Raw genomic sequence first — 26,808 nt, forward strand, 5'->3', positions numbered from 1 at the left:
TATTAATGGGATGATTCTTTGTTAATGTTTCAAAAAGTCTCATGTGCCCAAACTGAATGAGACTATTCTTTGCAGGTACTTATGAATCTTGGCTTTATGATTTTCAAGTGAGTAAATTTAGTAAAATGTGACTCCTATGGTTACATTTTCAATGACTTGTACATTTCTTTTCTATAGAAGACAGTAGTGTTCCTAAATAAATCTATATTAACTTAAGATATGAATAAATAAAGTCTTTCGTTTGAGTGTCTTTATTATTTACAGATATGATACTAATAAAGAGTAGGTATTTTGTAGGTACTGTGATTCTTGGCTTTCAAATTTTCAGATGTGAATGCTTAGAAAAATCTCAACATCAACAATATGTTATATTAATAAAAACTTACACTTTCATAAGTGCATACTTCGTAAGAAAATCAACCATATGGAACCATATCAGATAAACAAATCTCTCCATCGTAGATGACCTGGAGTGTATTTAAAGAACAGTCTCATTTTGACACAAAACACAGCTACATCATGTTCTCTTGTGCTGCTTATTGGTCTAAAAATGTACTTCTCACATAGAGTGTGATAGATTCTCTGAATATTCCCCAGAAAAACCCAAACACTGTAGGCATCATATATAATAAAATTGCAATATTGAAATGGGTTTACATTGTAAAATGGCTAGTTAAAGCTAATATTTTCTATACTTTGCAAGTTTCTTTTTGGCAGAATTACATTTTTAAAATAATTACTTCTTTTTGCTTTTAAAAATTCGAAAAATGCACTTAAATTTTTGCTTCTGAGTGGCTCGTTGGTCCAGGGGTATGATTCTCGCTTAGGGTGCAACAGGTCCCAGGTTCAAATCCTGGACAAGCCCATGACTTATAGTCATCTGCATCTTATTGTTTTTAGTTGATTCAGTAAAGCTAGCCATTTCAAGTTAGATTTTGTCAATTTCCGAAAATAGCTCTCATAACATTGTCCAAAACAAAATCCCTATGTATTAATGGGATGATTATTATTATTATTATTATTAATTTTTATTTATAAGGCGCCACTAGGTATCCGTGGCGCCGTACAGGGACATACAGAGACGCGATACAGGGTGAGACAGCACGGTACAGTTAACAAAAAGCACAGTAACTCAGAAGCTCAAAGTACAGCTAGATGAAAGGTGAGAGCCCCCTGCGGTGAAGCTAGAGGGGCAGGAGGACCCCACGGAAGAGACAAGGAGCTGGAGAGCAGAGTTAAGGTGGTGGAGAACAGGAGGAGAGGAGGCCCTGCTCAAAGGAGCGTACAATCTAAGGGGAGGGTAGGACGGACAGAGACACAAGGGTGGGAGGAGGAAAGGGGGAGAACGGAGAGAGGGAGAGGGGGGAGAGGAGAATTAAGAGGAGGGAGGCAGGAGGAGGGCAGGATAGGGACGGCGGTAGGTGGGAGGCTGGAAGGAGGTCGGTTAGGTGGGGGACTGGAAGGCTTTGAGGAAGAGGTGGGTTTTTAAGCCCCGTTTGAAGCTGGACAAGTTGGGGGATGTTCTGATGGAGCGGGGGAGCTGGTTCCAGTGAAGGGGGCAGCGCGGGAGAAGTCTTGGATGCGAGCATGGGAGGAGGTGACCAGGGGGGAGGTGAGGCGACGGTCATTAGCCGAACGCAGAGGGCGGGATGGAGCGTGGATGGAAATAAGGTTGGAGATGTAGGGAGCAGTGGAGTTGGAGAGAGCCTTGAAGGTAAGTGTAAGGAGCTTGAACACTATTCTGTAGGGGAAGGGGAGCCAGTGAAGGGATTGGTATAGGGGGGAGACAGAAGAGGAGCGGCGAGAAAGGAAAATGAGCCGAGCGGCTGCATTCAGTACAGAGCGAAGGGGAGCGAGATGAGCGCGGGGGAGGCCGGTAAGGAGGAGGTTGCAGTAGTCCAAGCGGGAGATGATAAGAGCGTGGACAAGAGCCTTAGTGGCCTCTTGGGAGAGGAAGGGCCGAATGCGTGCGATATTCCGCAGCTGGAAGCGGCAGGATTTGGCGAGAGAGAGAATGTGAGGAGCAAAGGAGAGAGAGGAGTCAAGGATGACACCGAGGCAGCGAAGTTGAGGAACAGGGGAAATAGAGGAGTTGAGGACAGAGATAGAAAGATCGGAAGGGGAGGGGGAATGAGCAGGAGGAAAAACAATAAGTTCGGTTTTAGCGAGATTAAGTTTAAGGAATCTGGAGGACATCCAGGAGGAGATGGCAGAGAGGCAGGCAGACACCCTGGAGAGGAGGGAGGAAGAGAGATCGGGAGAGGAAAGGTAGAGTTGGGTGTCATCGGCATAAAGGTGGTACTGGAGACCAAAAGAGCTGATGAGTTTCCCCAGGGAAGAGGTGTAAAGAGAGAAGAGTAGGGGTCCGAGAACAGAGCCTTGGGGGACCCCTACTGGAAGGGAAGAGGGGGGGGAGAGGGATCCAGAGGTGGAGACAGAGAAGGAACGGTCAGCAAGGTAGGAGGTGAACCATGACAGGACCGGGCCGGAGAGGCCAAAGGATTGAAGGGTGAGGAGCAGGAGCGGGTGGTCAACGGTGTCGAAGGCCGCTGAGAGATCCAAGAGAATGAGAAGGGAGAAGTGGCCCCTGGCTTTCGCGGAGAGGAGATCATTAGTGACTGTGGCCAGGGCAGTTTCAGTGGAGTGGAGGGGGCGGAAGCCAGATTGAAGGGGGTCAAGGAGGGAGTGGTCAGAGAGGTAGGTGGAGAGGCGGCTGCAGACGAGCCTCTCAAGTAGTTTGGAGGCAAAGGGGAGAAGAGAGATGGGGCGATAGTTAGAGAAAGAGGTGGGGTCAAGGTTAGGTTTCTTAAGAATGGGGGATACAAGGGCGTGTTTGAAGGAGGAGGGGAAGATGCCGGCGGAGAGGGAGAGATTAAAGAGGTGGGCGAGGTGGGAGCAGGTGGCGGGGATGATTCTTTGTTAATGTTTCAAAAAGTCTCATGTGCCCAAACTGAATGAGACTATTCTTTGCAGGTACTTATGAATCTTGGCTTTATGATTTTCAAGTGAGTAAATTTAGTAAAATGTGACTCCTATGGTTACATTTTCGATGACTTGTACATTTCTTTTCTATAGAAGACAGTAGTGTTCCTAAATAAATCTATATTAACTTAAGATATGAATAAATAAAGTCTTTCTTTTGAGTGTCTTTGTTATTTACAGATATGATACTAATAAGGAGTAGGTACTTTGTAGGTACTGTGATTCTTGGCTTTCAAATTTTCAGATGTGAATGCTTAGAAAAATCTCAACATACACAATATGTTATATTAATAAAAACTTACACTTTCATAAGTGCATACTTCGTAAGAAAATCAACCATATGAAACCATATCAGATAAACAAATCTCTCCAACGTAGATGACCTGGAGTGTATTTAAAGAACAGTCTCATTTTGACACAAAACACAGCTACATCATGTTCTCTTATGCTGCTTATTGGTCTAAAAACGTACTTCTCACATAGAGTGTGATAGATTCTCTTATTATTCCCCAGAAAAACCCAAACACTGTAGGCATCATATATAATAAAATTGCAATATTGAAATGGGTTTACATTGTAAAATGTCTAGTTAAAGGTAATATTTTCTATACTTTACAAGTTTCTTTTTGGCAGAATTACATTTTTAAAATAATTACTTCTTTTTGCTTTTAAAAATTCGAAAAACGCACTTAAAATATTGTTTCTGAAGGGCTCGTTGGTCTAGGGGTATGATTCTCGCTTAGGGTGCAAAAGGTCCCGGGTTCAAATCGTGGACGAGCCCATGACTCCTTGTCATTTTCATCTTATTGTTTTTAGTTGATTCAGTAAAGCTAGCCATTTGAAGTTAGATTTTGTCAATTTCCGAAAATAGCTCTCATAACATTGTCCAAAACAAAATCCCTATGTATTAATGGGATGATTCTTTGTTAATGTTACAAAAAGTCTCATGTGCCCAAACTGAATGAGACTATTCTTTGCAGGTACTTATGAATCTTGGCTTTATGATTTTCAAGTGAGTAAATTTAGTAAAATGTGACTCCTATGGTTACATTTTCGATGACTTGTACATTTCTTTTCTATAGAAGACTTTAGTGTTCCTAAATAAATCTATATTAACTTAAGATATGAATAAATAAAGTCTTTCTTTTGAGTTTCTTTAATATTTACAGATATGATACTAATTAAGAGTAGATTCTTTGTAGGTACTGTGATTCTTTGCTTTCAAACTTTCAGATGTGAATGCTTAGAAAAATCTCAACATCAACAATATGTTATATTAATAAAAACTTACACTTTCATAAGTGCATACTTCGTAAGAAAATCAACCATATGTAACCATATCAGATAAACAAATCTCTCCAACGTAGATGACCTGGAGTGTATTTAAAGAACAGTCTCATTTTGACACAAAACACAGCTAAATCATGTTCTCTTGTGCTGCTTATTGGTCTAAAAATGTACTTCTCACATAGAGTGTGATAGATTCTCTGAATATTCCCCAGAAAAACCCAAACACTGTAGGCATCATATATAATAAAATTGCAATATTGAAATGGGTTTACATTGTAAAATGGATAGTTAAAGCTAATATTTTCTATACTTTGCAAGTTTCTTTTTGTCAGAATTACATTTTTAAAATAATTACTTCTTTTTGCTTTTAAAAATTCGAAAAACGCACTTAAAATATTGTTTCTGAATGGCTCGTTGGTCTAGGGGTATGATTCTCGCTTAGGGTGCAAGAGGTCCCGGGTTCAAATCCTGGACGAGCCCATGACTCCTTGTCATTTTCATCTTATTGTTTTTAGTTGATTCAGTAAAGCTAGCCATTTGAAGTTAGATTTTGTCAATTTCCAAAAATAGCTCTCATAACATTGTCCAAAACAAAATCCCTATGTATTAATGGGATGATTCTTAGTTAATGTTTCAAAAAGTCTCATGTGCCCAAACTGAATGAGACTATTCTTTGCAGGTACTTATGAATCTTGGCTTTATGATTTTCAAGTGAGTAAATTTAGTAAAATGTGACTCCTATGGTTACATTTTCGATGACTTGTACATTTCTTTTCTATAGAAGACAGTAGTGTTCCTAAATAAATCTATATTAACTTAAGATATGAATAAATAAAGTCTTTCTTTTGAGTGTCTTTAATATTTACAGATATGATACTAATTAAGAGTAGATACTTTGTAGGTACTGTGATTCTTTGCTTTCAAACTTTCAGATGTGAATGCTTAGAAAAATCTCAACATCAACAATATGTTATATTAATAAAAACTTACACTTTCATAAGTGCATACTTCGTAAGAAAATCAACCATATGGAACCATATCAGATAAACAAATCTCTCCAACGTTGTTGACCTGGAGTGTATTTAAAGAACAGTCTCATTTTGACACAAAACACAGCTAAATCATGTTCTCTTGTGTTGCTTATTGGTCTAAAAACGTTCTTCTCACATAGAGTGTGATAGATTCTCTGATTATTCCCCAGAAAAACCCAAACACTGTAGGCATCATATATAATAAAATTGCAATATTGAAATGGGTTTACATTGTAAAATGTCTAGTTAAAGGGCATATTTTCTATACTTTACAAGTTTCTTTTTGTCAGAATTAAATTTTTTAAAATAATTACTTCTTTATGCTTTTAAAAATTCAAAAAACGCACTTAAATCTTTGCTTCTGAATGGTTCGTTGGTCTAGGGGTATGATTCTCGCTTAGGGTGCGAGAGGTCCTGGGTTCAAATCCCGGACGAGCCCATGACTCCTTGTCATTTTCATCTTATTGTTTTTAGTTGATTCAGTAAAGCTAGTCATTTCAAGTTAGATTTTGTCAATTTCCGAAAATAGCTCTCATAACATTGTCCAAAACAAAATCCCTATGTATTAATGGGATGATTCTTTGTTAATGTTTCAAAAAGTCTCATGTGCCCAAACTGAATAAGACTATTCTTTGCAGGTACTTATGAATCTTGGCTTTATGATTTTCAAGTGAGTAAATTTAGTAAAATGTGACTCCTATGGTTACATTTTCAATGACTTGTACATTTCTTTTCTATAGAAGACAGTAGTGTTCCTAAATAAATCTATATTAACTTAAGATATGAATAAATAAAGTCTTTCGTTTGAGTGTCTTTATTATTTACAGATATGATACTAATAAAGAGTAGGTACTTTGTAGGTACTGTGATTCTTGGCTTTCAAATTTTCAGATGTGAATGCTTAGAAAAATCTCAACATCAACAATATGTTATATTAATAAAAACTTACACTTTCATAAGTGCATACTTCGTAAGAAAATCAACCATATGGAACCATATCAGATAAACAAATCTCTCCATCGTAGATGACCTGGAGTGTATTTAAAGAACAGTCTCATTTTGACACAAAACACAGCTAAATCATGTTCTCTTGTGCTGCTTATTGGTCTAAAAACGTACTTCTCACATATAGTGTGATAGATTCTCTGAATATTCCCCAGAAAAACCCAAACACTGTAGGCATCATATATAATAAAATTGCAATATTGAAATGGGTTTACATTGTAAAATGGATAGTTAAAGGTAATATTTTCTATACTTTGCAAGTTTCTTTTTGGCAGAATTACATTTTTAAAATAATTACTTCTTTTTGCTTTTAAAAATTCGAAAAACGCACTTTAATTTTTGCTTCTGAATGGCTCGTTGGTCCAGGGGTATGATTCTCGCTTAGGGTGCGACAGGTCCCAGGTTCAAATCCTGGACGAGCCCATGACTCCTTGTCATTTTCATCTTATTGTTTTTAGTTGATTCAGTAAAGCTAGCCATTTCAAGTTAGATTTTGTCAATTTCCGAAAATAGCTCTCATAACATTGTCCAAAACAAAATCCCTATGTATTAATGGGATGATTCTTTGTTAATGTTTCAAAAAGTCTCATGTGCCCAAACTGAATGAGACTATTCTTTGCAGGTACTTATGAATCTTGGCTTTATGATTTTCAAGTGAGTAAATTTAGTAAAATGTGACTCCTATGGTTACATTTTCAATGACTTGTACATTTCTTTTCTATAGAAGACAGTAGTGTTCCTAAATAAATCTATATTAACTTAAGATATGAATAAATAAAGTCTTTCGTTTGAGTGTCTTTATTATTTACAGATATGATACTAATAAAGAGTAGGTACTTTGTAGGTACTGTGATTCTTGGCTTTCAAATTTTCAGATGTGAATGCTTAGAAAAATCTCAACATCAACGATATGTTATATTAATAAAAACTTACACTTTCATAAGTGCATACTTCGTAAGAAAATCAACCATATGTAACCATATCAGATAAACAAATCTCTCCAACGTAGATGACCTGGAGTGTATTTAAAGAACAGTCTCATTTTGACACAAAACACAGCTAAATCATGTTCTCTTGTGCTGCTTATTGGTCTAAAAATGTACTTCTCTCATAGAGTGTGATAGATTCTCTGAATATTCCCCAGAAAAACCTAAACACTGTAGGCATCATATATAATAAAATTGCAATATTGAAATGGGTTTATATTGTAAAATGTCTAGTTAAAGGTAATATTTTCTATACTTTACAAGTTTCTTTTTGTCAGAATTAAATTTTTTAAAATAATTACTTCTTTATGCTTTTAAAAATTCGAAAAACGCACTTAAATCTTTACTTCTGAATGGCTCGTTGGTCTAGGGGTATGATTCTCGCTTAGGGTGCGAGAGGTCCCGGGTTCAAATCCCAGACGAGCCCATGACTTATAGTCATCTTCATCTTATTGTTTTTAGTTGATTCAGTAAAGCTAGCCATTTCAAGTTAGATTTTGTCAATTTCCGAAAATAGCTCTCATAACATTGTCCAAAACAAAATCCCTATGTATTAATGGGATGATTCTTTGTTAATGTTTCAAAAAGTCTCATGTGCCCAAACTGAATGAGACTATTCTTTGCAGGTACTTATGAATCTTGGCTTTATGATTTTCAAGTGAGTAAATTTAGTAAAATGTGACTCCTATGGTTACATTTTCAATGACTTGTACATTTCTTTTCTATAGAAGACAGTAGTGTTCCTAAATAAATCTATATTAACTTAAGATATGAATAAATAAAGTCTTTCGTTTGAGTGTCTTTATTATTTACAAATATGATACTAATAAAGAGTAGGTACTTTGTAGGTACTGTGATTCTTGGCTTTCAAATTTTCAGATGTGAATGCTTAGAAAAATCTCAACATCAACAATATGTTATATTAATAAAAACTTACACTTTCATAAGTGCATACTTCGTAAGAAAATCAACCATATGGAACCATATCAGATAAACAAATCTCTCCATCGTAGATGACCTGGAGTGTATTTAAAGAACAGTCTCATTTTGACACAAAACACAGCTACATCATGTTCTCTTGTGCTGCTTATTGGTCTAAAAATGTACTTCTCACATAGAGTGTGATAGATTCTCTGAATATTCCCCAGAAAAACCCAAACACTGTAGGCATCATATATAATAAAATTGCAATATTGAAATGGGTTTACATTGTAAAATGGCTAGTTAAAGCTAATATTTTCTATACTTTGCAAGTTTCTTTTTGGCAGAATTACATTTTTAAAATAATTACTTCTTTTTGCTTTTAAAAATTCGAAAAATGCACTTAAATTTTTGCTTCTGAGTGGCTCGTTGGTCCAGGGGTATGATTCTCGCTTAGGGTGCAACAGGTCCCAGGTTCAAATCCTGGACAAGCCCATGACTTATAGTCATCTGCATCTTATTGTTTTTAGTTAATTCAGTAAAGCTAGCCATTTGAAGTTAGATTTTGTCAATTTCCAAAAAAAGCTCTCATAACATTGTCCAAAACAAAATCCCTTTGTATTAATGGGATGATTCTTAGTTAATGTTTCAAAAAGTCTCATGTGCCCAAACTGAATGAGACTATTCTTTGCAGGTACTTATGAATCTTGGCTTTATGACATTCAAGTGAGTAAATTTAGTAAAATGTGACTACTATGGTTACATTTTCAATGACTTGCACATTTCTTTTCTATAGAAGACAGTAGTGTTCCTAAATAAATCTATATTAATTTAAGATATGAATAAATAAAGTCTTTCTTTTGAGTGTCTTTGTTATTTACAGATATGATACTAATAAAGAGTAGGTACTTTGTAGGTACTGTGATTCTTGGCTTTCAAATTTTCAGATGTGAATGCTTAGAAAAATCTCAACATACACAATATGTTATATTAATAAAAACTTACACTTTCATAAGTGCATACTTCGTAAGAAAATCAACCATATGTAACCATATCAGATAAACAAATCTCTCCAACGTAGATGACCTGGAGTGTATTTAAAGAACAGTCTCATTTTGACACAAAACACAGCTGTATCATGTTCTCTTGTGCTGCTTATTGGTCTAAAAACGTACTTCTCACATAGAGTGTGATAGATTCTCTGATTATTCCCCAGAAAAACCCAAACACTGTAGGCATCATATATAATAAAATTGCAATATTGAAATGGGTTTATATTGTAAAATGTCTAGTTTAAGGTAATATTTTCTATACTTTACAAGTTTCTTTTTGTCAGAATTAAATTTTTTAAAATAATTACTTCTTTATGCTTTTAAAAATTCGAAAAACGCACTTAAATCTTTGGTTCCGAATGGCTTGTTGGTCTAGGGGTATGATTCTCGCTTAGGGTGCGAGAGGTCCCGGGTTCAAATCCTGGACGAGCCCATGACTCCTTGTCATTTTCATCTTATTGTTTTTAGTTGATTCAGTAAAGCTAGCCATTTCAAGTTAGATTTTGTCAATTTCCGAAAATAGCTCTCATAACATTGTCCAAAACAAAATCCCTATGTATTAATGGGATGATTCTTTGTTAATGTTTCAAAAAGTCTCATGTGCCCAAACTGAATGAGACTATTCTTTGCAGGTACTTATGAATCTTGGCTTTATGATTTTCAAGTGAGTAAATTTAGTAAAATGTGACTCCTATGGTTACATTTTCAATGACTTGTACATTTCTTTTCTATAGAAGACAGTAGTGTTCCTAAATAAATCTATATTAACTTAAGATATGAATAAATAAAGTCTTTCATTTGAGTGTCTTTATTATTTACAGATATGATACTAATAAAGAGTAGGTACTTTGTAGGTACTGTGATTCTTGGCTTTCAAATTTTCAGATGTGAATGCTTAGAAAAATCTCAACATCAACAATATGTTATATTAATAAAAACTTACACTTTCATAAGTGCATACTTCGTAAGAAAATCAACCATATGGAACCATATCAGATAAACGAATCTCTCCATCGTAGATGACCTGGAGTGTATTTAAAGAACAGTCTCATTTTGACACAAAACACATCTAAATCATGTTCTCTTGTGCTGCTTATTGGTCTAAAAACGTACTTCTCACATAGAGTGTGATAGATTCTCTGAATATTCCCCAGAAAAACCCAAACACTGTAGGCATCATATATAATAAAATTGCAATATTGAAATGGGTTTACATTGTAAAATGGCTAGTTAAAGGTAATATTTTCTATACTTTGCAAGTTTCTTTTTGGCAGAATTACATTTTTAAAATAATTACTTCTTTTTGCTTTTAAAAATTCGAAAAATGCACTTAAATTTTTGTTTCTGAGTGGCTCGTTGGTCCAGGGGTATGATTCTCGCTTAGGGTGCAACAGGTCCCAGGTTCAAATCCTGGACAAGCCCATGACTTATAGTCATCTGCATCTTATTGTTTTTAGTTAATTCAGTAAAGCTAGCCATTTGAAGTTAGATTTTGTCAATTTCCAAAAAAAGCTCTCATAACATTGTCCAAAACAAAATCCCTATGTATTAATGGGATGATTCTTAGTTAATGTTTCAAAAAGTCTCATGTGCCCAAACTGAATGAGACTATTCTTTGCAGGTACTTATGAATCTTGGCTTTATGACATTCAAGTGAGTAAATTTAGTAAAATGTGACTACTATGGTTACATTTTCAATGACTTGCACATTTCTTTTCTATAGAAGACAGTAGTGTTCCTAAATAAATCTATATTAACTTAAGATATGAATAAATAAAGTCTTTCTTTTGAGTGTCTTTGTTATTTACAGATATGATACTAATAAAGAGTAGGTACTTTGTAGGTACTGTGATTCTTGGCTTTCAAATTTTCAGATGTGAATGCTTAGAAAAATCTCAACATACACAATATGTTATATTAATAAAAACTTACACTTTCATAAGTGCATACTTCGTAAGAAAAACAACCATATGGAACCATATCAGATAAACAAATCTCTCCAACGTAGATGACCTGGAGTGTATTTAAAGAACAGTCTCATTTTGACACAAAACACAGCTACATCATGTTCTCTTGTGCTGCTTATTGGTCTAAAAACGTACTTCTCACATAAAGTGTGATAGATTCTCTGATTATTCCCCAGAAAAATCCAAACACTGTAGGCATCATATATAATAAAATTGCAATATTGAAATGGGTTTACATTGTAAAATGTCTAGTTAAAGGTAATATTTTCTATACTTTACAAGTTTCTTTTTGGCAGAATTACATTTTTAAAATAATTACTTCTTTTTGCTTTTAAAAATTCGAAAAATGCACTTAAATTTTTGCTTCTGAGTGGCTCGTTGGTCCAGGGGTATGATTCTCGCTTAGGGTGCAACAGGTCCCAGGTTCAAATCCTGGACAAGCCCATGACTTATAGTCATCTGCATCTTATTGTTTTTAGTTAATTCAGTAAAGCTAGCCATTTGAAGTTAGATTTTGTCAATTTCCAAAAAAAGCTCTCATAACATTGTCCAAAACAAAATCCCTATGTATTAATGGGATGATTCTTAGTTAATGTTTCAAAAAGTCTCATGTGCCCAAACTGAATGAGACTATTCTTTGCAGGTACTTATGAATCTTGGCTTTATGACATTCAAGTGAGTAAATTTAGTAAAATGTGACTCCTATGGTTACATTTTCAATGACTTGCACATTTCTTTTCTATAGAAGACAGTAGTGTTCCTAAATAAATCTATATTAACTTAAGATATGAATAAATAAAGTCTTTCTTTTGAGTGTCTTTGTTATTTACAGATATGATACTAATAAAGAGTAGGTACTTTGTAGGTACTGTGATTCTTTGCTTTCAAATTTTCAGATGTGAATGCTTAGAAAAATCTCAACATACACAATATGTTATATTAATAAAAACTTACACTTTCATAAGTGCATACTTCGTAAGAAAAACAACCATATGGAACCATATCAGATAAACAAATCTCTCCAACGTAGATGACCTGGAGTGTATTTAAAGAACAGTCTCATTTTGACACAAAACACAGCTACATCATGTTCTCTTGTGCTGCTTATTGGTCTAAAAACGTACTTCTCACATAGAGTGTGATAGATTCTCTGAATATTCCACAGAAAAACCCAAACACTGTAGGCATCATATATAATAAAATTGCAATATTGAAATGGGTTTACATTGTAAAATGGATAGTTAAAGGTAATATTTTCTATACTTTACAAGTTTCTTTTTGGCAGAATTACATTTTTAAAATAATTACTTCTTTATGCTTTTAAAAATTCGAAAAACGCACTTAAATCTTTGCTTCTGAATGGCTCGTTGGTCTAGGGGTATGATTCTTGCTTAGGGTGCGAGAGGTCCCGGGTTCAAATCCCAGACGAGCCCATGACTCCTTGTCATTTTCATCTTATTGTTTTTAGTTGATTCAGTAAAGCTAGCCATTTGAAGTTAGATTTTGTCAATTTCCGAAAATAGCTCTCATAACATTGTCCAAAACAAAATCCCTATGTATTAATGGGATGATTCTTTGTTAATGTTTCAAAAAGTCTCATGTGCCCAAACTGAATGAGACTATTCTTTGCAGGTACTTATGAACCTTGGCTTTATGATTTTCAAGTGAGTAAATTTAGTAAAATGTGACTCCTATGATTACATTTTCAATGACTTGTACATTTCTTTTCTATAGAAGACAGTAGTGTTCCTAAATAAATCTATATTAACTTAAGATATGAATAAATAAAGTCTTTCGTTTGAGTGTCTTTATTATTTACAGATATGATACTAATAAAGAGTAGGTACTTTGTAGGTACTGTGATTCTTGGCTTTCAAATTTTCAGATGTGAATGCTTAGAAAAATCTCAACATCAACAATATGTTATATTAATAAAAACTTACACTTTCATAAGTGCATACTTCGTAAGAAAATCAACCATATGGAACCATATCAGATAAACAAATCTCTCCATCGTAGATGACCTGGAGTGTATTTAAAGAACAGTCTCATTTTGACACAAAACACAGCTAAATCATGTTCTCTTGTGCTGCTTATTGGTCTAAAAACGTACTTCTCACATAGAGTGTGATAGATTCTCTGAATATTCCACAGAAAAACCCAAACACTGTAGGCATCATATATAATAAAATTGCAATATTGAAATGGGTTTACATTGTAAAATGGATAGTTAAAGGTAATATTTTCTATACTTTGCAAGTTTTTTTTTGGCAGAATTACATTTTTAAAATAATTACTTCTTTTTGCTTTTAAAAATTCGAAAAACGCACTTAAATTTTTGCTTCTGAATGGCTTGTTGGTCCAGGGGTATGATTCTCGCTTAGGGTGCGACAGGTCCCAGGTTCAAATCCTGGACGAGCCCATGACTCCTTGTTATTTTCATCTTATTGTTTTTAGTTGATTCAGTAAAGCTAGCCATTTGAAGTTAGATTTTGTCAATTTCCGAAAATAGCTCTCATAACATTGTCCAAAACAAAATCCCTATGTATTAATGGGATGATTGTTTGTTAATGTTTCAAAAAGTCTCATGTGCCCAAACTGAATGAGACTATTCTTTGCAGGTACTTATGAATCTTGGCTTTATGATTTTCAAGTGAGTAAATTTAGTAAAATGTGACTCCTATGGTTACATTTTCAATGACTTGTACATTTCTTTTCTATAGAAGACAGTAGTGTTCCTAAATAAATCTATATTAACTTAAGATATGAATAAATAAAGTCTTTCGTTTGAGTGTCTTTATTATTTACAGATATGATACTAATAAAGAGTAGGTACTTTGTAGGTACTGTGATTCTTGGCTTTCAAATTTTCAGATGTGAATGCTTAGAAAAATCTCAACATCAACGATATGTTATATTAATAAAAACTTACACTTTCATAAGTGCATACTTCGTAAGAAAATCAACCATATGGAACCATATCAGATAAACAAATCTCTCCAACGTAGATGACCTGGAGTGTATTTAAAGAACAGTCTCATTTTGACACAAAACACAGGTAAATCATGTTCTCTTGTGCTGCTTATTGGTCTAAAAATGTACTTCTCTCATAGAGTATGATAGATTCTCTGAATATTCCCCAGAAAAACCTAAACACTGTAGGCATCATATATAATAAAATTGCAATATTGAAATGGGTTTACATTGTAAAATGTCTAGTTAAAGGTAATATTTTCTATACTTTACAAGATTCTTTTTGTCAGAATTAAATTTTTTAAAATAATTACTTCTTTATGCTTTTAAAAATTCGAAAAACGCACTTAAATCTTTGCTTCTGAATGGCTCGTTGGTCTAGGGGTATGATTCTCGCTTAGGGTGCGAGAGGTCCCGGGTTCAAATCCCGGACGAGCCCATGACTTATAGTCATCCTCATCTTATTGTTTTTAGTTGATTCAGTAAAGCTAGCCATTTCAAGTTAGATTTTGTCAATTTCCGAAAATAGCTCTCATAACATTGTCCAAAACAAAATCCCTATGTATTAATGGGATGATTCTTTGTTAATGTTTCAAAAAGTCTCATGTGCCCAAACTGAATGAGACTATTCTTTGCAGGTACTTATGAATCTTGGCTTTATGATTTTCAAGTGAGTAAATTTAGTAAAATGTGACTCCTATGATTACATTTTCAATGACTTGTACATTTCTTTTCTATAGAAGACAGTAGTGTTCCTAAATAAATCTATATTAACTTAAGATATGAATAAATAAAGTCTTTCGTTTGAGTGTCTTTATTATTTACAGATATGATACTAATAAAGAGTAAGTACTTTGTAGGTACTGTGATTCTTGGCTTTCAAATTTTCAGATGTGAATGCTTAGAAAAATCTCAACATCAACAATATGTTATATTAATAAAAACTTACACTTTCATAAGTGCATACTTCGTAAGAAAATCAACCATATGGAACCATATCAGATAAACAAATCTCTCCATCGTAGATGACCTGGAGTGTATTTAAAGAACAGTCTCATTTTGACACAAAACACAGCTAAATCATGTTCTCTTGTGCTGCTTATTGGTCTAAAAACGTACTTCTCACATAGAGTGTGATAGATTCTCTGAATATTCCCCAGAAAAACCCAAACACTATAGGCATCATATATAATAAAATTGCAATATTGAAATGGGTTTACATTGTAAAATGGCTAGTTAAAGGTAATATTTTCTATACTTTGCAAGTTTCTTTTTGGCAGAATTACATTTTTAAAATAATTACTTCTTTTTGCTTTTAAAAATTCGAAAAATGCACTTAAATTTTTGTTTCTGAGTGGCTCGTTGGTCCAGGGGTATGATTCTCGCTTAGGGTGCAACAGGTCCCAGGTTCAAATCCTGGACAAGCCCATGACTTATAGTCATCTGCATCTTATTGTTTTTAGTTAATTCAGTAAAGCTAGCCATTTGAAGTTAGATTTTGTCAATTTCCAAAAAAAACTCTCATAACATTGTCCAAAACAAAATCCCTATGTATTAATGGGATGATTCTTAGTTAATGTTTCAAAAAGTCTCATGTGCCCAAACTGAATGAGACTATTCTTTGCAGGTACTTATGAATCTTGGCTTTATGACATTCAAGTGAGTAAATTTAGTAAAATGTGACTCCTATGGTTACATTTTCAATGACTTGCACATTTCTTTTCTATAGAAGACAGTAGTGTTCCTAAATAAATCTATATTAACTTAAGATATGAATAAATAAAGTCTTTCTTTTGAGTGTCTTTGTTATTTACAGATATGATACTAATAAAGAGTAGGTACTTTGTAGGTACTGTGATTCTTGGCTTTCAAATTTTCAGATGTGAATGCTTAGAAAAATCTCAACATACACAATATGTTATATTAATAAAAACTTACACTTTCATAAGTGCATACTTCGTAAGAAAATCAACCATATGGAACCATATCAGATAAACAAATCTCTCCAACGTTGTTGACCTGGAGTGTATTTAAAGAACAGTCTCATTTTGACACAAAACACAGCTAAATCATGTTCTCTTGTGTTGCTTATTGGTCTAAAAACGTTCTTCTCACATAGAGTGTGATAGATTCTCTGATTATTCCCCAGAAAAACCCAAACACTGTAGGCATCATATATAATAAAATTGCAATATTGAAATGGGTTTACATTGTAAAATGTCTAGTTAAAGGGAATATTTTCTATAATTTACAAGTTTCTTTTTGTCAGAATTAAATTTTTTAAAATAATTACTTCTTTATGCTTTTAAAAATTCGAAAAACGCACTTAAATCTTTGCTTCTGAATGGCTCGTTGGTCTAGGGGTATGATTCTCGCTTAGGGTGCGAGAGGTCCCGGGTTCAAATCCCGGACGAGCCCATGACTCCTTGTCATTTTCATCTTATTGTTTTTAGTTGATTCAGTAAAGCTAGCCATTTCAAGTTAGATTTTGTCAATTTCCGAAAATAGCTCTCATAACATTGTCCAAAACAAAATCCCTATGTATTAATGGGATGATTCTTTGTTAATGTTTCAAAAAGTCTCATGTGCCCAAACTGAATGAGACTATTCTTTGCAGGTACTTATGAACCTTGGCTTTATGATTTTCAAGTGAGTAAATTTAGTAAAATGTGACTCCTATGGTTACATTTTCGATGACTTGTACATTTCTTTTCTATAGAAGACAGTAGTGTTCCTAAATGAATCTATATTAACTTAAGATATGAATAAATAAAGTCTTTCGTTTGAGTGTCTTTATTATTTACAGATATGATACTAATAAAGAGTAGGTACTTTGTAGGTACTGTGATTCTTGGCTTTCAAATTTTCAGATGTGAATGCTTAGAAAAATCTCAACATCAACAATATGTTATATTAATAAAAACTTACACTTTCATAAGTGCATACTTCGTAAGAAAATCAACCATATGTAACCATATCAGATAAACAAATCTCTCTAACGTAGATGACCTGGAGTGTATTCAAAGAACAGTCTCATTTTGACACAAAACACAGCTAAATCATGTTCTCTTGTGCTGCTTATTGGTCTAAAAATGTACTTCTCACATAGAGTGTGATAGATTCTCTGAATATTCCCCAGAAAAACCCAAACACTGTAGGCATCATATATAATAAAATTGCAATATTGAAATGGGTTTACATTGTAAAATGGATAGTTAAAGGTAATATTTTCTATACTTTGCAAGTTTCTTTTTGTCAGAATTACATTTTTAAAATAATTACTTCTTTTTGCTTTTAAAAATTCGAAAAACGCACTTAAAATATTGTTTCTGAATGGCTCGTTGGTCTAGGGGTATGATTCTCGCTTAGGGTGCAAAAGGTCCCGGGCTCAAATCCTGGACGAGCCCATGACTCCTTGTCATTTTCATCTTATTGTTTTTAGTTGATTCAGTAAAGCTAGCCATTTGAAGTTAGATTTTGTCAATTTCCAAAAATAGCTCTCATAACATTGTCCAAAACAAAATCCCTATGTATTAATGGGATGATTCTTAGTTAATGTTTCAAAAAGTCTCATGTGCCCAAACTGAATGAGACTATTGTTTGCAGGTACTTATGAATCTTGGCTTTATGACATTCAAGTGAGTAAATTTAGTAAAATGTGACTCCTATGGTTACATTTTCAATGACTTGCACATTTCTTTTCTATAGAAGACAGTAGTGTTCCTAAATAAATCTATATTAACTTAAGTTGTGAATAAATAAAGTCTTTCTTTTGAGTGTCTTTATTATTTACAGATATGTTACTAATAAAGAGTAGGTACTTTGTAGGTACTGTAATTCTTGGCTTTCAAATTTTCAGATGTAAATGCTTAGAAAAATCTCAACATCAACAATATGTTATATTAATAAAAACTTACACTTTCATAAGTGCATACTTCGTAAGAAAATCAACCATATGTAACCATATCAGATAAACAAATCTCTCCAACGTAGATGACCTGGAGTGTATTTAAAGAACAGTCTCATTTTGACACAAAACACAGCTACATCATGTTCTCTTGTGCTGCTTATTGGTCTTAAAATGTACTTCTCACATAGAGTGTGATAGATTCTCTGATTATTCCCCAGAAAAACCCAAACACTGTAGGCATCATATATAATAAAATTGCAATATTGAAATGGATTTACATTGTAAAATGTCTAGTTAAAGGTAATATTTTCTATACTTTACAAGTTTCTTTTTGGCAGAATTACATTTTTAAAATAATTACTTCTTTTTGCTTTTAAAAATTCGAAAAATGCACTTAAATTTTTGCTTCTGAATGGCTCGTTGGTCCAGGGGTATGATTCTCGCTTAGGGTGCGACAGGTCCCAGTTTCAAATCCCGGACGAGCCCATGACTTATAGTCATTTTCTTCTTATTGTTTTTAGTTGATTCAGTAAAGCTAGCCATTTCAAGTTAGATTTTGTCAATTTCCGAAAATAGCTCTCATAACATTGTCCAAAACAAAATCCCTATGTATTAATGGGATGATTCTTAGTTAATGTTTCAAAAAGTCTCATGTGCCCAAACTGAATGAGACTATTCTTTGCAGGTACTTATGAATCTTGGCTTTATGATTTTCAAGTGAGTAAATTTTGTAAAATTTGACTCCTATGGTTACATTTTCGATGACTTGTACATTTCTTTTCTATAGAAGACAGTAGTGTTCCTAAATAAATCTATATTAACTTAAGAAATGAATAAATAAAGTCTTTATTTTGAGTGTCTTTATTATTTACAGATATGATACTAATAAAGAGTAGGTACTTTGTAGGTACTGTGATTCTTGGCTTTCAAATTTTCAGATGTGAATGCTTAGAAAAATCTCAACATCAACAATATGTTATATTAATAAATACTTACACTTTCATAAGTGCATACTTATTAAGAAAATCAACCATATGGAACCATATCAGATAAACAAATCTCTCCAACGTAGCTGACCTGGAGTGTATTTAAAGAACAGTCTCATTTTGACACAAAACACAGCTAAATCATGTTCTCTTGTGCTGCTTATTGGTCTAAAAACGTACTTCTCACATATAGTGTGATAGATTCTCTGAATATTCCCCAGAAAAACCCAAACACTGTAGGCATCATATATAATAAAATTGCAATATTGAAATGGGTTTACATTGTAAAATGGATAGTTAAAGGTAATATTTTCTATACTTTGCAAGTTTCTTTTTGGCAGAATTACATTTTTAAAATAATTACTTCTTTTTGCTTTTAAAAATTCGAAAAACGCACTTTAATTTTTGCTTCTGAATGGCTCGTTGGTCCAGGGGTATGATTCTCGCTTAGGGTGCGACAGGTCCCAGGTTCAAATCCTGGACGAGCCCATGACTCCTTGTCATTTTCATCTTATTGTTTTTAGTTGATTCAGTAAAGCTAGCCATTTCAAGTTAGATTTTGTCAATTTCCGAAAATAGCTCTCATAACATTGTCCAAAACAAAATCCCTATGTATTAATGGGATGATTCTTTGTTAATGTTTCAAAAAGTCTCATGTGCCCAAACTGAATGAGACTATTCTTTGCAGGTACTTATGAATCTTGGCTTTATGATTTTCAAGTGAGTAAATTTAGTAAAATGTGACTCCTATGGTTACATTTTCAATGACTTGTACATTTCTTTTCTATAGAAGACAGTAGTGTTCCTAAATAAATCTATATTAACTTAAGATATGAATAAATAAAGTCTTTCGTTTGAGTGTCTTTATTATTTACAGATATGATACTAATAAAGAGTAGGTACTTTGTAGGTACTGTGATTCTTGGCTTTCAAATTTTCAGATGTGAATGCTTAGAAAAATCTCAACATCAACGATATGTTATATTAATAAAAACTTACACTTTCATAAGTGCATACTTCGTAAGAAAATCAACCATATGTAACCATATCAGATAAACAAATCTCTCCAACGTAGATGACCTGGAGTGTATTTAAAGAACAGTCTCATTTTGACACAAAACACAGCTAAATCATGTTCTCTTGTGCTGCTTATTGGTCTAAAAATGTACTTCTCTCATAGAGTGTGATAGATTCTCTGAATATTCCCCAGAAAAACCTAAACACTGTAGGCATCATATATAATAAAATTGCAATATTGAAATGGGTTTATATTGTAAAATGTCTAGTTAAAGGTAATATTTTCTATACTTTACAAGTTTCTTTTTGTCAGAATTAAATTTTTTAAAATAATTACTTCTTTATGCTTTTAAAAATTCGAAAAACGCACTTAAATCTTTACTTCTGAATGGCTCGTTGGTCTAGGGGTATGATTCTCGCTTAGGGTGCGAGAGGTCCCGGGTTCAAATCCCAGACGAGCCCATGACTTATAGTCATCTTCATCTTATTGTTTTTAGTTGATTCAGTAAAGCTAGCCATTTCAAGTTAGATTTTGTCAATTTCCGAAAATAGCTCTCATAACATTGTCCAAAACAAAATCCCTATGTATTAATGGGATGATTCTTTGTTAATGTTTCAAAAAGTCTCATGTGCCCAAACTGAATGAGACTATTCTTTGCAGGTACTTATGAATCTTGGCTTTATGATTTTCAAGTGAGTAAATTTAGTAAAATGTGACTCCTATGGTTACATTTTCAATGACTTGTACATTTCTTTTCTATAGAAGACAGTAGTGTTCCTAAATAAATCTATATTAACTTAAGATATGAATAAATAAAGTCTTTCGTTTGAGTGTCTTTATTATTTACAAATATGATACTAATAAAGAGTAGGTACTTTGTAGGTACTGTGATTCTTGGCTTTCAAATTTTCAGATGTGAATGCTTAGAAAAATCTCAACATCAACAATATGTTATATTAATAAAAACTTACACTTTCATAAGTGCATACTTCGTAAGAAAATCAACCATATGGAACCATATCAGATAAACAAATCTCTCCATCGTAGATGACCTGGAGTGTATTTAAAGAACAGTCTCATTTTGACACAAAACACAGCTACATCATGTTCTCTTGTGCTGCTTATTGGTCTAAAAATGTACTTCTCACATAGAGTGTGATAGATTCTCTGAATATTCCCCAGAAAAACCCAAACACTGTAGGCATCATATATAATAAAATTGCAATATTGAAATGGGTTTACATTGTAAAATGGCTAGTTAAAGCTAATATTTTCTATACTTTGCAAGTTTCTTTTTGGCAGAATTACATTTTTAAAATAATTACTTCTTTTTGCTTTTAAAAATTCGAAAAATGCACTTAAATTTTTGCTTCTGAGTGGCTCGTTGGTCCAGGGGTATGATTCTCGCTTAGGGTGCAACAGGTCCCAGGTTCAAATCCTGGACAAGCCCATGACTTATAGTCATCTGCATCTTATTGTTTTTAGTTAATTCAGTAAAGCTAGCCATTTGAAGTTAGATTTTGTCAATTTCCAAAAAAAGCTCTCATAACATTGTCCAAAACAAAATCCCTTTGTATTAATGGGATGATTCTTAGTTAATGTTTCAAAAAGTCTCATGTGCCCAAACTGAATGAGACTATTCTTTGCAGGTACTTATGAATCTTGGCTTTATGACATTCAAGTGAGTAAATTTAGTAAAATGTGACTACTATGGTTACATTTTCAATGACTTGCACATTTCTTTTCTATAGAAGACAGTAGTGTTCCTAAATAAATCTATATTAATTTAAGATATGAATAAATAAAGTCTTTCTTTTGAGTGTCTTTGTTATTTACAGATATGATACTAATAAAGAGTAGGTACTTTGTAGGTACTGTGATTCTTGGCTTTCAAATTTTCAGATGTGAATGCTTAGAAAAATCTCAACATACACAATATGTTATATTAATAAAAACTTACACTTTCATAAGTGCATACTTCGTAAGAAAATCAACCATATGTAACCATATCAGATAAACAAATCTCTCCAACGTAGATGACCTGGAGTGTATTTAAAGAACAGTCTCATTTTGACACAAAACACAGCTGTATCATGTTCTCTTGTGCTGCTTATTGGTCTAAAAACGTACTTCTCACATAGAGTGTGATAGATTCTCTGATTATTCCCCAGAAAAACCCAAACACTGTAGGCATCATATATAATAAAATTGCAATATTGAAATGGGTTTATATTGTAAAATGTCTAGTTAAAGGTAATATTTTCTATACTTTACAAGTTTCTTTTTGTCAGAATTAAATTTTTTAAAATAATTACTTCTTTATGCTTTTAAAAATTCGAAAAACGCACTTAAATCTTTGGTTCCGAATGGCTTGTTGGTCTAGGGGTATGATTCTCGCTTAGGGTGCGAGAGGTCCCGGGTTCAAATCCTGGACGAGCCCATGACTCCTTGTCATTTTCATCTTATTGTTTTTAGTTGATTCAGTAAAGCTAGCCATTTCAAGTTAGATTTTGTCAATTTCCGAAAATAGCTCTCATAACATTGTCCAAAACAAAATCCCTATGTATTAATGGGATGATTCTTTGTTAATGTTTCAAAAAGTCTCATGTGCCCAAACTGAATGAGACTATTCTTTGCAGGTACTTATGAATCTTGGCTTTATGATTTTCAAGTGAGTAAATTTAGTAAAATGTGACTCCTATGGTTACATTTTCAATGACTTGTACATTTCTTTTCTATAGAAGACAGTAGTGTTCCTAAATAAATCTATATTAACTTAAGATATGAATAAATAAAGTCTTTCATTTGAGTGTCTTTATTATTTACAGATATGATACTAATAAAGAGTAGGTACTTTGTAGGTACTGTGATTCTTGGCTTTCAAATTTTCAGATGTGAATGCTTAGAAAAATCTCAACATCAACAATATGTTATATTAATAAAAACTTACACTTTCATAAGTGCATACTTCGTAAGAAAATCAACCATATGGAACCATATCAGATAAACGAATCTCTCCATCGTAGATGACCTGGAGTGTATTTAAAGAACAGTCTCATTTTGACACAAAACACATCTAAATCATGTTCTCTTGTGCTGCTTATTGGTCTAAAAACGTACTTCTCACATAGAGTGTGATAGATTCTCTGAATATTCCCCAGAAAAACCCAAACACTGTAGGCATCATATATAATAAAATTGCAATATTGAAATGGGTTTACATTGTAAAATGGCTAGTTAAAGGTAATATTTTCTATACTTTGCAAGTTTCTTTTTGGCAGAATTACATTTTTAAAATAATTACTTCTTTTTGCTTTTAAAAATTCGAAAAATGCACTTAAATTTTTGTTTCTGAGTGGCTCGTTGGTCCAGGGGTATGATTCTCGCTTAGGGTGCAACAGGTCCCAGGTTCAAATCCTGGACAAGCCCATGACTTATAGTCATCTGCATCTTATTGTTTTTAGTTAATTCAGTAAAGCTAGCCATTTGAAGTTAGATTTTGTCAATTTCCAAAAAAAGCTCTCATAACATTGTCCAAAACAAAATCCCTATGTATTAATGGGATGATTCTTAGTTAATGTTTCAAAAAGTCTCATGTGCCCAAACTGAATGAGACTATTCTTTGCAGGTACTTATGAATCTTGGCTTTATGACATTCAAGTGAGTAAATTTAGTAAAATGTGACTACTATGGTTACATTTTCAATGACTTGCACATTTCTTTTCTATAGAAGACAGTAGTGTTCCTAAATAAATCTATATTAACTTAAGATATGAATAAATAAAGTCTTTCTTTTGAGTGTCTTTGTTATTTACAGATATGATACTAATAAAGAGTAGGTACTTTGTAGGTACTGTGATTCTTGGCTTTCAAATTTTCAGATGTGAATGCTTAGAAAAATCTCAACATACACAATATGTTATATTAATAAAAACTTACACTTTCATAAGTGCATACTTCGTAAGAAAAACAACCATATGGAACCATATCAGATAAACAAATCTCTCCAACGTAGATGACCTGGAGTGTATTTAAAGAACAGTCTCATTTTGACACAAAACACAGCTACATCATGTTCTCTTGTGCTGCTTATTGGTCTAAAAACGTACTTCTCACATAGAGTGTGATAGATTCTCTGATTATTCCCCAGAAAAATCCAAACACTGTAGGCATCATATATAATAAAATTGCAATATTGAAATGGGTTTACATTGTAAAATGTCTAGTTAAAGGTAATATTTTCTATACTTTACAAGTTTCTTTTTGGCAGAATTACATTTTTAAAATAATTACTTCTTTTTGCTTTTAAAAATTCGAAAAATGCACTTAAATTTTTGCTTCTGAGTGGCTCGTTGGTCCAGGGGTATGATTCTCGCTTAGGGTGCAACAGGTCCCAGGTTCAAATCCTGGACAAGCCCATGACTTATAGTCATCTGCATCTTATTGTTTTTAGTTAATTCAGTAAAGCTAGCCATTTGAAGTTAGATTTTGTCAATTTCCAAAAAAAGCTCTCATAACATTGTCCAAAACAAAATCCCTATGTATTAATGGGATGATTCTTAGTTAATGTTTCAAAAAGTCTCATGTGCCCAAACTGAATGAGACTATTCTTTGCAGGTACTTATGAATCTTGGCTTTATGACATTCAAGTGAGTAAATTTAGTAAAATGTGACTCCTATGGTTACATTTTCAATGACTTGCACATTTCTTTTCTATAGAAGACAGTAGTGTTCCTAAATAAATCTATATTAACTTAAGATATGAATAAATAAAGTCTTTCTTTTGAGTGTCTTTGTTATTTACAGATATGATACTAATAAAGAGTAGGTACTTTGTAGGTACTGTGATTCTTGGCTTTCAAATTTTCAGATGTGAATGCTTAGAAAAATCTCAACATACACAATATGTTATATTAATAAAAACTTACACTTTCATAAGTGCATACTTCGTAAGAAAAACAACCATATGGAACCATATCAGATAAACAAATCTCTCCAACGTAGATGACCTGGAGTGTATTTAAAGAACAGTCTCATTTTGACACAAAACACAGCTACATCATGTTCTCTTGTGCTGCTTATTGGTCTAAAAACGTACTTCTCACATAGAGTGTGATAGATTCTCTGAATATTCCACAGAAAAACCCAAACACTGTAGGCATCATATATAATAAAATTGCAATATTGAAATGGGTTTACATTGTAAAATGGATAGTTAAAGGTAATATTTTCTATACTTTACAAGTTTCTTTTTGGCAGAATTACATTTTTAAAATAATTACTTCTTTATGCTTTTAAAAATTCGAAAAACGCACTTAAATCTTTGCTTCTGAATGGCTCGTTGGTCTAGGGGTATGATTCTTGCTTAGGGTGCGAGAGGTCCCGGGTTCAAATCCCAGACGAGCCCATGACTCCTTGTCATTTTCATCTTATTGTTTTTAGTTGATTCAGTAAAGCTAGCCATTTGAAGTTAGATTTTGTCAATTTCCGAAAATAGCTCTCATAACATTGTCCAAAACAAAATCCCTATGTATTAATGGGATGATTCTTTGTTAATGTTTCAAAAAGTCTCATGTGCCCAAACTGAATGAGACTATTCTTTGCAGGTACTTATGAACCTTGGCTTTATGATTTTCAAGTGAGTAAATTTAGTAAAATGTGACTCCTATGATTACATTTTCAATGACTTGTACATTTCTTTTCTATAGAAGACAGTAGTGTTCCTAAATAAATCTATATTAACTTAAGATATGAATAAATAAAGTCTTTCGTTTGAGTGTCTTTATTATTTACAGATATGATACTAATAAAGAGTAGGTACTTTGTAGGTACTGTGATTCTTGGCTTTCAAATTTTCAGATGTGAATGCTTAGAAAAATCTCAACATCAACAATATGTTATATTAATAAAAACTTACACTTTCATAAGTGCATACTTCGTAAGAAAATCAACCATATGGAACCATATCAGATAAACAAATCTCTCCATCGTAGATGACCTGGAGTGTATTTAAAGAACAGTCTCATTTTGACACAAAACACAGCTAAATCATGTTCTCTTGTGCTGCTTATTGGTCTAAAAACGTACTTCTCACATAGAGTGTGATAGATTCTCTGAATATTCCACAGAAAAACCCAAACACTGTAGGCATCATATATAATAAAATTGCAATATTGAAATGGGTTTACATTGTAAAATGGATAGTTAAAGGTAATATTTTCTATACTTTGCAAGTTTTTTTTTGGCAGAATTACATTTTTAAAATAATTACTTCTTTTTGCTTTTAAAAATTCGAAAAACGCACTTAAATTTTTGCTTCTGAATGGCTTGTTGGTCCAGGGGTATGATTCTCGCTTAGGGTGCGACAGGTCCCAGGTTCAAATCCTGGACGAGCCCATGACTCCTTGTTATTTTCATCTTATTGTTTTTAGTTGATTCAGTAAAGCTAGCCATTTGAAGTTAGATTTTGTCAATTTCCGAAAATAGCTCTCATAACATTGTCCAAAACAAAATCCCTATGTATTAATGGGATGATTCTTTGTTAATGTTTCAAAAAGTCTCATGTGCCCAAACTGAATGAGACTATTCTTTGCAGGTACTTATGAATCTTGGCTTTATGATTTTCAAGTGAGTAAATTTAGTAAAATGTGACTCCTATGGTTACATTTTCAATGACTTGTACATTTC

The 26,808-nt window shown here is 33.1% G+C and overlaps 7 non-coding genes across 7 annotated transcripts; all 7 read left to right on the top strand.

Annotated features, from left to right (window-relative positions):
• The first annotated feature begins 5,670 nt into the window (after positions 1 to 5,670).
• TRNAP-AGG (transfer RNA proline (anticodon AGG)) lies at positions 5,671 to 5,742 on the top strand. The gene has a single exon. It is a non-coding gene; the product is annotated as a tRNA-Pro (tRNA).
• Positions 5,743 to 7,649: 1,907 nt separating this feature from the next.
• On the top strand, positions 7,650 to 7,721 carry TRNAP-AGG (transfer RNA proline (anticodon AGG)). Its single transcript has one exon. It is a non-coding gene; the product is annotated as a tRNA-Pro (tRNA).
• Positions 7,722 to 9,628: 1,907 nt separating this feature from the next.
• TRNAP-AGG (transfer RNA proline (anticodon AGG)) lies at positions 9,629 to 9,700 on the top strand. The gene has a single exon. It is a non-coding gene; the product is annotated as a tRNA-Pro (tRNA).
• A 4,874-nt stretch (positions 9,701 to 14,574) lies between these two features.
• TRNAP-AGG (transfer RNA proline (anticodon AGG)) lies at positions 14,575 to 14,646 on the top strand. Its single transcript has one exon. It is a non-coding gene; the product is annotated as a tRNA-Pro (tRNA).
• A 1,907-nt stretch (positions 14,647 to 16,553) lies between these two features.
• TRNAP-AGG (transfer RNA proline (anticodon AGG)) lies at positions 16,554 to 16,625 on the top strand. The gene has a single exon. It is a non-coding gene; the product is annotated as a tRNA-Pro (tRNA).
• Positions 16,626 to 20,510: 3,885 nt separating this feature from the next.
• Positions 20,511 to 20,582, top strand: TRNAP-AGG (transfer RNA proline (anticodon AGG)). The gene has a single exon. It is a non-coding gene; the product is annotated as a tRNA-Pro (tRNA).
• Positions 20,583 to 22,489: 1,907 nt separating this feature from the next.
• Positions 22,490 to 22,561, top strand: TRNAP-AGG (transfer RNA proline (anticodon AGG)). The gene has a single exon. It is a non-coding gene; the product is annotated as a tRNA-Pro (tRNA).
• The last annotated feature ends 4,247 nt before the right edge of the window (positions 22,562 to 26,808 follow it).

The sequence above is a fragment of the Mixophyes fleayi genome, chromosome 1 (genome assembly GCF_038048845.1).
Source record: "Mixophyes fleayi isolate aMixFle1 chromosome 1, aMixFle1.hap1, whole genome shotgun sequence".
Classification (NCBI taxonomy): Eukaryota; Metazoa; Chordata; class Amphibia; order Anura; family Limnodynastidae; genus Mixophyes; species Mixophyes fleayi.